We start from the raw sequence: 10,883 nt of genomic DNA, 5'->3' as shown, positions 1-10,883 counted from the left end.
GATGAAACCAGATACTTATGTAGCTTTATAAGATTAACTGTACTAAGACTAATTGAAATGGATTGCATGTGAACTGTCTTTTAGCAGACTTTAAGTCTTATCCTCGAAAGAAGCAAACTGACTAAAAGGTTGATAATAGTAATCTTTTTGGTAAATAGGACAGGTGAAAAAATATAACTAAAAACCAACACCAACATGTACTTCCAAGTAAGATTAGAACTTATAGACAAGCATAACAACATAAGCATCTCAAACAAAATACTCTGGGAACAAAACTGCACATTTCAGTTCAATGAAGAACATCAAAAAACAAAGTAATGCTGTACCTTCCTTCTTGTTCTAATCTGCACCATGTTATGCACGCAACTTCAAGAAGTGATTTAATGATCTCTGTTGCAATAATAAAGCTCACAGTAGACCAACCAGGGGCATTAAAACATAGAAACAGTCTTCCTACATAAAGAGACAAAAGAAACACGGCATCGCGGACTATAATAAAAAAATGGTGAAAAAGAAACAAAGCATGTCATTTTCACAAAGGTACAATCAGCACACAACTAGGCTCCGCAATCAAGGCTAACTTGAAATGATGAATTATAAAACGGAAAGAGACTCAGACAATATGCACCACTGCTCTGTCTAACAATACAAATGCAGCTGTAGAACATGACTAAACTAATAAACTCAATCGAGATTTATTAAGCTATCTGGAAGCAAACATTTGTTAAATTTAAAATTAGCAATATTCAATATTAACGACTATCAAAATCAATTTGCAAGGACCAGTTGTCATAGTTTAAGAATACGATGTTTCAATTATCAGGCAGAACTTCAAGGGCACTGCGACCTAGAAATTGGAGAGAAGATCCAGAGCCTTTTTGGTTCAACAAGGGTCACTGCTGGTCTACTTCAAATAACAGAGCTAAATTGATCATTCTGGGCCACTATTTTGATATGTATGTATCCAGATTATAGCTTTGCATCAAGGTGCAAGACAAGATCCATAATTAAGATGAACACACCCACCCAACAAGGATAAGGACCAAGGCATCCAGCCCAGTGTCACGAGTATCTTGCACAGAAAAACAGTTTCCCTTTCAACAAATGCAAGGTCATGTAACATCACGTATGGGATTTGGAAATGATTTGGGAACAGAGAGAATACGGTATAAACATAAACCAATAACAACTAAAAAAAGATAAACCAATTACCAGACTTTAACTACCGGGCCTTCCACAGAGACAGCTTGCAAAAAGAGTCCCAAAAGCTCTGTACCAAAAATACATCCATAAAGAAATATTAAAATGCTTCAAAACCATTTCAAATTGAACTCCTTAAAAAAGAAGTGTATTTGCATAAATTGCATAAATTGTTCAGATGATAAAAAAACCCTCCACTTCAGTTTGATCATTAATAATCTCCATATTTAAGATCAAAGCGCCCACTTGTCAAGGACAAAGAATAAGGCATGCAGTCCAGTGTCATTCGTATCTTGCAACAGAAAAATGGTTTCCATTTCAACAAATGCAAGGTCATGTTTTTTTCTATTGGCACCGGGTGTTCGGAAACAGCGTCCCGACTAATCACGAGAGTGCATAGGCCCTCGGAAATGAGTTTTCCGCAAGTGCACCTCAGGTAATTCAAGGGAAAAATCTCTCAATCCGATGGCCCCTTGAGATTATTTACACCCAAGGAGATTTGAACCTTAGACCTAAAGGGAGCATACCCCCAAGCCCAAGGCCTTTACCACTTGAGCCAATCCTTAGGGCTTATAAATGCAAGGTCATGTAACATCATATTTGGGACCCTGGACTTATTTGGGATCAGTGAGAACACAATTTGGTCATTATAACCTCCAACAAGAAAACTTATCATGGGTTGGGTCAAATACCTGTACGCCTATGTAACAAATCTAGTTGCAGTGCTCAGGATGATTAAAAAAATGTTGGAGTTTTATGCTCGAACAATAATGCATCACACCAAGAGATAAAGCCAACGCTAGTGGCAAAGAAAATCTCCAGAAGGACACTAATAGCTCACATATTCCTAAATTATATGTATTTGCGGAATTGGTATGGAAAAACTAGATATATGCAAGGGGAATCTATTATTATTAGAAACAATCGTCTGAAATTTATATCAAAATGCATAACTTAACAAAAATTAAGTTATTTTTCGTAACGGACTTAATGTCCATGACTTTCTACTGTTGTAAACTATATTTAGGTACTTCTCATGTATACTCCCTGTGTACTTGGGCTTTGCCTATTATTATGAATAAAACTTCTTGATTACCAATAAAAAAAAAAATATTAGAAACATTCCTCTGGAATTTATATCAAAATGCATGACTAACAAAAATTAAATACGACGAAGATTCAATTTTCCCATTGAAAATAAAACTTCAAAAAAAACTTATAAAGTAGTTTTTGGTGAAGAGATACACCATCATGCATCATGGTAGTTACTTTGAAACAATTTAAAACATGGCAATAACTTCAAAACTTATAATGGAGTGTATTAATGAGCCACAAGATCACCATCCATTTACCACTTTCTATTTAAGGCTACAACGATCCATTTTACGCTGTAAATAGATCTAAGCATTTGAGAGACTCATCTATCCAATGAAATTAGGCATTGCTAATGTATGCAGAATGATGGTAAATAATTCCAAATCATCGAATGTTTTCTGGTTTATCTAGCCTCTTGCAATGAAGATACTAATGTCAACAAACTTATCAAAGAAAATGGATGTTTCATTTATTATGCAACCTTGAAAGTGAACCGAACATAGTTAGCTATGGAAAGACTTCAACCAACTAAGACATACTGAATTTCACCTATTCAAATTAGGAGACCCATTAAGGATTTGCCCTATTGTACTAAGGAGGTAGTGGAAACAAGCTACCCTCATCCAGAAATTTATGAAAAAAGAAATGTGCATGTGCCTAGGGCCTCATTTGTTTTCGCAGATGAAATGAGTTGAGATTAAAATTAAAAGTTGAATAAAATATCAATAGAAAATATTTTTTTAATATTATTTTTTTTTAAATTTGAAAAAGTTGAATTATTTATTTTATTTTGTGTGAAAATTTTGGAAAATTGTAATGATGAGATGAGTTGAGAGGAGTTGTGAAAACAAACGAGGCCTAAAACAATCCTTGTCCAAAATATAATCGTATAAGGACAAGAACCATATAAAGACTCATAATTACTAGAAAGTATTCTCTACACAAATTTCAAGTTCTTCCAAGTTTGAGATCTCATGATTCACAAGAATTTTTACTCATTAGATGGCTCTTTGAGTTCCACCTGAGTCACAATCACAACTCAACCACTGGCATGCACCTGCACCGTGCATCCACACCAATTCAAGGTATGTGGCATGAGAGAGGCATATCATGGGCTAAATGGATACATTAAGTTGGGGTTCAAGGGCAATTAGCAAGAAGTTTAACCTTGGTGTGGATCAATCGTGGCTTCACACTCACGGGCTTCTAGAGTGAAGCCTTAGTAGGCTGTGAGCTTGCTTGTGTAGCATGGTGTGGTTGGAAGCTCACAGCCTACTAAGGCTGATAGTATAAGTAGTGATGATGCATCTAGGTTGACAAGCTAAGGAGATGGCGTGGGCAAGGGTTGTATAGTTGAGTATAGGAGGGTGGTGAATGTGATTCCACGTTGTAATGATTCTAAGAGTCATCAATTTTAATATCAACTAGTCTTTTTGGATTATAGCGCATGCGACTAACACTTCCTTGGATAGTTACAAAAGGTATAAGAGGCAATCTAACCAAAATTTTGTGTCTAGACCCATGTTAACTATATGGAATGGTCTAATGAGGACATGAGAGAATTAACAAAGGAGATTATAATACCCTATATTCAATATTAAAGGATGTTAGATAAGATTCCACATTCGGACCCCTACCATTGCCACAGACAAGACCGACGGGCTCCGACAACTCCTCTGAGGGCACTCCGGCATCGGTCCTCCCTCTGGCAACCGGGATTTTCTTTGGAAGCCTTTCTTTTGGTTTACGGTGCAAATCTAGTGTAAGCCTTAAAAACAACAACTCTGCAATTTATTCCCATATAACAATGCGAGCTGCAAAATCATCTCAGATGGAAGGTGAAAGGTGGTTGAAGGTGGAATAAAAAACTTTCGTTTTTACAAAAGATAGAGGAAATAGCTTTCGCATATCTGAAAGTAGTAAAAGGATGGCTAAGTTCATGTATCTATGTGGGCCATCGACTACATGGGTTGCTAAGGGGATAGAGGATTGCTTAGAACTCCTTTGTCATGATGGATTCTTCAGGGAGCTAAGGAAGGGCAATGGAGTTCTCATCATTCAACACCATATTAACGCAAGCAGCAGGTTTTTGCAAGTCTCAGAATTCCCGAATGGAAGGAGGAATGGTTTGTTGAAGATCCCTGGAGGTGCAAATGGCATCGAATGGAAAGGTTTTGTGCATTCCATTCGAAGTGTCACTGAGTCCAAAGTCCCTGATGCAAATAGAGGGGTGTTCGTTGATAGGAAGATAGTGGGAAGGCCTTTCTCGATCAAAAGTGTCTCGTACACCTCGGTGTTAAGATCACCAGCATATATTCCAATCGAGAGTAGCCCCGCGGCGGAAGGAAATGGTAAGGCACTTGTAGGAGACAAAGACTATCAGGTGACATTGGGAGAAGTGGAGGGTAAGCATGCTCCTCATGTGTTGCATGGTGAATAGATGCCTCTACTGGATGTTTGAGGGTGGGAGAAGTGGAGAGGGTCTTGTGGGCTGTCAAAGCTCAATTGACGGAAGTTATGGAGTATGTGAGATTTGATGAATAAAGTGGATACGAGACTAGAGCTAGTCATGGGTTTGGGTGGTGGGCCAAAAACGGACGAGGGGGGTTTGAAGGCTTCAAGTTTGCCAGCACAGGGCACCTCGACACCGTCACAAATAAGGTCATCGGAACATTTCTGTCTGACTGCCCTTAGACACCAGATGCAAATGGGGTTGGTACTTTTTTCCAGGGTTCACATTCAGTTGAAGATGGGGGGTCCTTCTAGGATTTTGAGTACTTTGAAAGAAGCGGACAAGTCTCTCTCAAAAGATGAAAATGGTTACATAAGGTAGTGCTTCACCACTAACGGGAGGCGGGGATGAGCCTAGCCCTATCTGTTCTATGCTTCTTGAGGTTGCAATAGGGTCTAACAAAGTGACAAAGATAAGAGTCGTCGGGGGGTGGCGCACCTACAAGCAATGTTCTCGTCAATGGAACGACGGCATAGAAGGTGAAGGAACTTTCAATGGTGACAACAACAATGGACATCAACAATATAGTTGTTGAGGAGATTCGGGATTTGAATGCAAGAGATGGTGGAGAGGAAATTATGGGTTTTTCGTTGGTGCCTTGTGAGGAGAAATGTTTAGGGTCGGGAGTGCAGTTGGGAGTTGTCTGGGGAAAATATTGTTCCCCTGGTATCTCTTCCTCCGATAAACAATATAGCAGGTTCATCATCGGATTGGGTTCTGCATAAGGTTAACGAGATTCAGTAATGTGAGGGGCTTTCATATGAGGGATGCGATGACCAATTTCAGCACTACTCACTGCAATTGAGGCGGGCCACTTGTTTTAAACCAAATCAAGATTTAAGAAAAGCAAGGAGTTAAAGAGTCTTTCTTGGGCAATCAACTACGACGCTAAGGGAGGTAGTTCGCGTTGAGGGAAGACTAAAGGGAGGGCATTATGAAGCTATCCTCGTAGAGGGAGTTTCAGGTTGGGATTGGGGAGGTGTGTCTTGTTCCCATTCGGGTTTAGTGTATTTTGGATAGATTTCTAATTTTCAAGGGCTTATTGGTCATTAGGGACTCTCTAGTATGGGCTAGGTGTTTCTTGTATACACCTAATGTACTTGTTTACTCCTATTAATATTAATATATATAATATTTTTACTTATAAAAACAAAATGATTCCAAGGAGCCTCTATTGTAATATTTTTCTTTTCGCGCTATCCTTGGGTTTCACAGTTGATATCGGGGCAAAGGTTTTAGATTCTGTAGACACTACGAAAAAATTCTCAAGTAAATAGGATTTAGTCAAGATTGGGTAGGACCAAGAAGATTAGGATGTTTAATTAATGGTTATTTGTCTAACTTTTGTTGGCCTAGTATCTTGGTGGTGAACCTTAACCTTAACCTTGGTCATTTCAAGATGGTCTCTCATTGTAATTCCATTAATTTAGATGTGTTAGGTGTTAGAGGACATGGTTGTAATTAGTGTAACTTGTGAGGGTATAATTGTCAATTGTATGTAATATATATTGTTGAACATCAATGAATAATACTAAGTATTCTCTCTATGTTTGACTACATGGTATCAGAGAGTTGAGTAGTCGGTTGGTGGTAGTTGTGCGACGGCGTTAGTGGTGGTTAGTGGTGCAGAGGTGGTTAGTGATGGTTAGTACAATGCTTCGACTGCCAGATCAGAGTTCACCATCATTGTCTGTGCACTCCAGCGGATTTTCTCTGTTGTCAACGGCTGGTAGGATATTCAAGGTGTCTTCGGTGCTTTTCCGATGTAATCTCCGGTACTAGGCACTAGAGAGTCGGGCTCGCCGTCATTCTCTATGCAACTCGGTGAGTTTCCCATCATCATCGGCTGCTAGAAGGCTTGTTTGTTTCTGGCAACAACGAAGTCTTGGGAGTGTTTGGTTGCATGACTAAACTATCCAATCCTTGAGTGCGAATGCCCCCAACCTGGAGGCTGGAGTAAGAGCTTATTCCTATCCGGAATAACACCTGTTTGGTAGCGAGTACACGGTAAATCCAGTTTCACTTATCCACGTTTAGGATAACCTACTCCATGTTTAAGGTTAGTTTGAAGTTGGTACCACTAATACCCAATTCAGACTCGATATAGGCCAGCCAATACGTGCCTGTTTCAACCGATACAAGCTGAATCCGACCAATACAGGGCCGAAATTTGGTACTTAAGCTGGGTTTCTATTTTTCCAGATTATGTTTCTCGGTTTTTCATCCATATTTCATATTCTGTGTGAATTTTCTGGCTCCAAGTTGAATTGTGATATTTTCTGCATCCATGGCAACTAAATTTGAGTCACAGTCTCTTGCACCAAACTTTAATATGCCTATGACTTCGGTGAAGTTAAATGGAAAGAACTATATGCTGTGATCAAAATCTGTTGAAATGTTTTCGAAAGGTAAGGGTCTTCATACTCGCTTGGTTGGTCCAATGCCTGACTCAACTAGTTCTACATTTGCACAATGGGAACAAGAAAATGCTCAAATCTTGTCATTGAAGTTGACCAGTATTGAGTCTAATATTTGCACTAGTTTGATACATTTTGACACCGCTCAAGAGGTGTAGAGGCATCTCAAACAAATGTATAAGGGTGTTGGGAAAATAACCTGTATTTATGAGTTGTGTAAGCAATTTTTGAGTTGGAATAGGGTACTTTGGGCCTGGAAAAGTATCATTCTCAAGTGATGAACAAACGTGAAGAACTAAAAATGTATCAACCTATCATTTTTTATGTTTCACGTATGCAACAGCTTCCCTCACTTCTTGATGTGTTCTCCCGACTTCAACGTGCCATGTTATCTAGACAAGGATCTCAGTTGCCTTCTAATCAGATTAATGAGAGATCTACTTTGGTTGCCTCCTATGTTGCTCTTGGTAGCCATAGAGGCCGAGGTGGTAGAGATGCACATGGGAGCGTGATGCCAAAGGTAATCACACTCAAGATCATGAATCTCATAAGTGCACCCATTGTGGTCGCACTAACCACTTGGTAGACTATTGTTGAGATCTACATGGTAAACCATCCGGGTCTTGCCTCAACGAGCTCCAACTTGACTCAAGATATGATTAGCATATCGAAGGATGAGTATGATCAGCTCTTGCCCATTTAGGTACAACGTCCGCATGTCTTGTCTCATCTACTCAAGATCTATGGATCATCGATTCAAGAGTTAATGAACATCTAATCGGTTTGTCATATTCCTTATCTAAATTAGATACTATGACATCTCCAAAGAGTTTCTCTTGCTAAAGTTACAAGCATTGGATCCACTAAGCTCAATAATTCTATATCCTTGTCATATGTTCTATATGCTCCCTCCTAATTTTCCCTTTAGTTTGTTGTCCATTAGTAAAATTACTCAAAATCTTCAAGATCTCAAGACATGGAAGAAGATTGGTACGAGGCATGAAGCTGGTGGTCTATATTATTTTGATGTCAAACAGTCACCCACCCAAGCCCTCACATCCTCATCATCATCTGCTTTTGAATGGCATTGCTACCTTGGACACCCCATTCTTTCTCTTTTGAAACGTCAAGTTAGGAATCTTGAAAATATGTCTTTCTTTCCTTGTGAAGCATGTCAACTTAGCAAATACCATCATGTCTTTTGTACCATTGAGCATCCAGTCCTTTTGAATTAGTTCACTCTGATATATTGGGGGATCAATCAACATTGTATCAAACAAGTTTCAGTATTTTGTTACATTTGTTGATGACTACTCATGTATGACACGGTTGTTTCTGATGAAGGCACAATCTGAATTTTTTTCTATATTCAAAGTCTTTCGAGAAGAAATTAAAACTCAATTTAGGCCCAATTTGGATACAGAAACACTATCAACTCATCTCATCATTACAATTTTCCCAAATTTTCATTCAAAATATAATAAACAATTCAATTTTTTCAAATCCTAAAATAATAATAATATTAAAAAATAATATTCTAACAATATTTTATTCAACTCATCTAAAATCATCTCACTATTCAAACAAGCCCTTAGACAAAAAGTTCAAGTTTTGTGTTCTAACAATGCTAAAGAATATCAATCTAGTGTCTTTGCTACTTAAGTAATAAAGGAATTGTTATTCAAAGTTCATGTCATTATACACCCAACATAATGGGGGGCTGAATCAATGTTTTGAATACCGTACCGGTCAAGACACTGGAACGAAATATTTCGGTACCGGTACCGTTTCGTGTACCATTTCGGGATAGTCGATATATGAATAAATTATATATATATAAATTAAATTCTAAAATAATAGTCTATATATGAATAAATTATATATAAATACATATATATATATATAAATTATAAATAGGCTAGTCTGAATTGAAGGTCAAAAAATAAGCTTGTAGTTTGAAAAAATGAAAAAAAAAAAGTTGTAGGTCGAAATATCGGCCGGTATGGGCCGAAATTTAGACCGAAACGACCGGTTCTGGCCGGTACGAAACATATAGGATACCTGTACCGGCCTAGCGGCCAGTACCGAAAATTTCGGCCATACCGGCCAGTACGGTACAAAATTCAAAACACTGGGCTGAATGCAAAAATCACTATTTATTAGATATAACCCGAGCAATTTTACTGCACATACATGTTCCTAAACGTTTTTGGAGTGATGGTGTTCTTACTACGTGTCATCTCATTAACCGTATACCTTCGTCAGTTCTTGATGGTTCCTCTCCCTTCTCCATCTTGTGCCCTTCCTCTTCCTTCTCCATCGTGTTCCTTTCATCTCCCTTCTCTATCTTGTTCCCTTCCTCTCCCTTTAAAAATCTTTAGATGTGTTTGCTATGTTCATAACCTCAGTCCAGGCTTTGATAAATTTGATCCACATGCTATCAAATGTTTCTTTGTTAATTATTCCTGGACTCAAAAAGGAGATCCCTGCTATAGTCATATTTTCATACGCTTTACGAGTGCTGATGTCACATTCTTTAAGTACATACCCTATTTCTCGGACACATTTTTTATTGTTGAATGACTTCCCTTGTTCCTTTACAGGTGTACTCGTGTTGCTTCTGGCCCCCGACTCCTATGCCTCCACCAACCTTGTCTCCATCTTCAGATCTTGAGTTACCTAGTGTTTCAAACTCTCCACCTATTACTCTCCAAAAAGGTACTCATTCTGGGGTTACTCAACAACTGATTAACCAGTATGTCTCTTGTCATGCCTTATCTCCATCATTCTCATGTTTTATTTCTCAACTTTCAAAATTTTTTGTTCCTAAGACAATTCAGGATGCTTTATCTGATTCAGGATGGATGACAACTATAAAAAGTGAAATGGATGCTCTTCACCATAATGGGACATGGGATCTTGTTCCCCTACCACCTAGTAACCAACTTTTTGGTTGTAGATGGGTATCTACAATCAAATTCCATCATGGTGGTTCTGTGGAACGTCTAAAAGCCCCCTTGGTTGCTAAGGGTTACATTCAAACTTATGGCATTGATTACGACGATATATTCTCCCCGGTTGCCAAAATTTCTTCTGTTCGAGTATTGATCTCTCTTGCTGCTAATTTGGCTTGGCCCTTATTTAAGTTGGATGTTAAAAATACTTTCCTACATGGAAACTTAAATGAGGAAGTTTATATGGAGCAACCGCCTGGGTTTATTGCTCGAGGGGAGTGTCGTGGTACTGTCTGCAAGTTAAAAAATGCATTATATGATTTGAAACAATCTCCTCAAACATGGTTTGGGAGGTTCTCTAATGTTGTATTGGCATTTGGTCTTCATAGATGCCAAATAGACCATTCGATATTTCACCTACATAGTGATACAGGTCATATCTTGTTGGTTGCATATGTGGATGACATTGTAATTACTAGAAGTGACTCAACTGGAATTGCTAGGCTGAAAACTTTTTTACATGATCAGTTTCAGACAAAAGACTTGGGCAAGCTTAGATACTTTCTTGGAATTGAAGTCAGTATTAACCTATCTCAAAGAAAATATGAATTTGACCTTCTAGAAGAAACTGGCATGTTGGGTACAACCTATTGACACTCTTATGGACCCAAATCATAAACTCTTGAAAGAGGAAGGAGAGTTGTT

At 38.3% G+C, this 10,883-nt stretch overlaps 1 long non-coding RNA gene across 1 annotated transcript in view; it reads right to left on the bottom strand.

Moving 5' to 3' along the window:
• Nucleotides 1-8: 8 nt before the first annotated feature.
• Nucleotides 9-10,883, bottom strand: part of LOC121260865 — a 39,977-nt gene continuing 29,102 nt past the window's right edge. Inside the window, exon 6 of the long non-coding RNA XR_005939800.1 lies at nucleotides 9-390. This is a non-coding gene — a long non-coding RNA (uncharacterized LOC121260865). The remainder of the gene's footprint in view (nucleotides 391-10,883) is intronic.

The sequence above is a fragment of the Juglans microcarpa x Juglans regia genome, chromosome 4D (genome assembly GCF_004785595.1).
Source record: "Juglans microcarpa x Juglans regia isolate MS1-56 chromosome 4D, Jm3101_v1.0, whole genome shotgun sequence".
In the NCBI taxonomy this organism is placed as follows: domain Eukaryota; kingdom Viridiplantae; phylum Streptophyta; class Magnoliopsida; order Fagales; family Juglandaceae; genus Juglans; species Juglans microcarpa x Juglans regia.
This window is presented reverse-complemented; position numbering and strand designations above follow the sequence as displayed.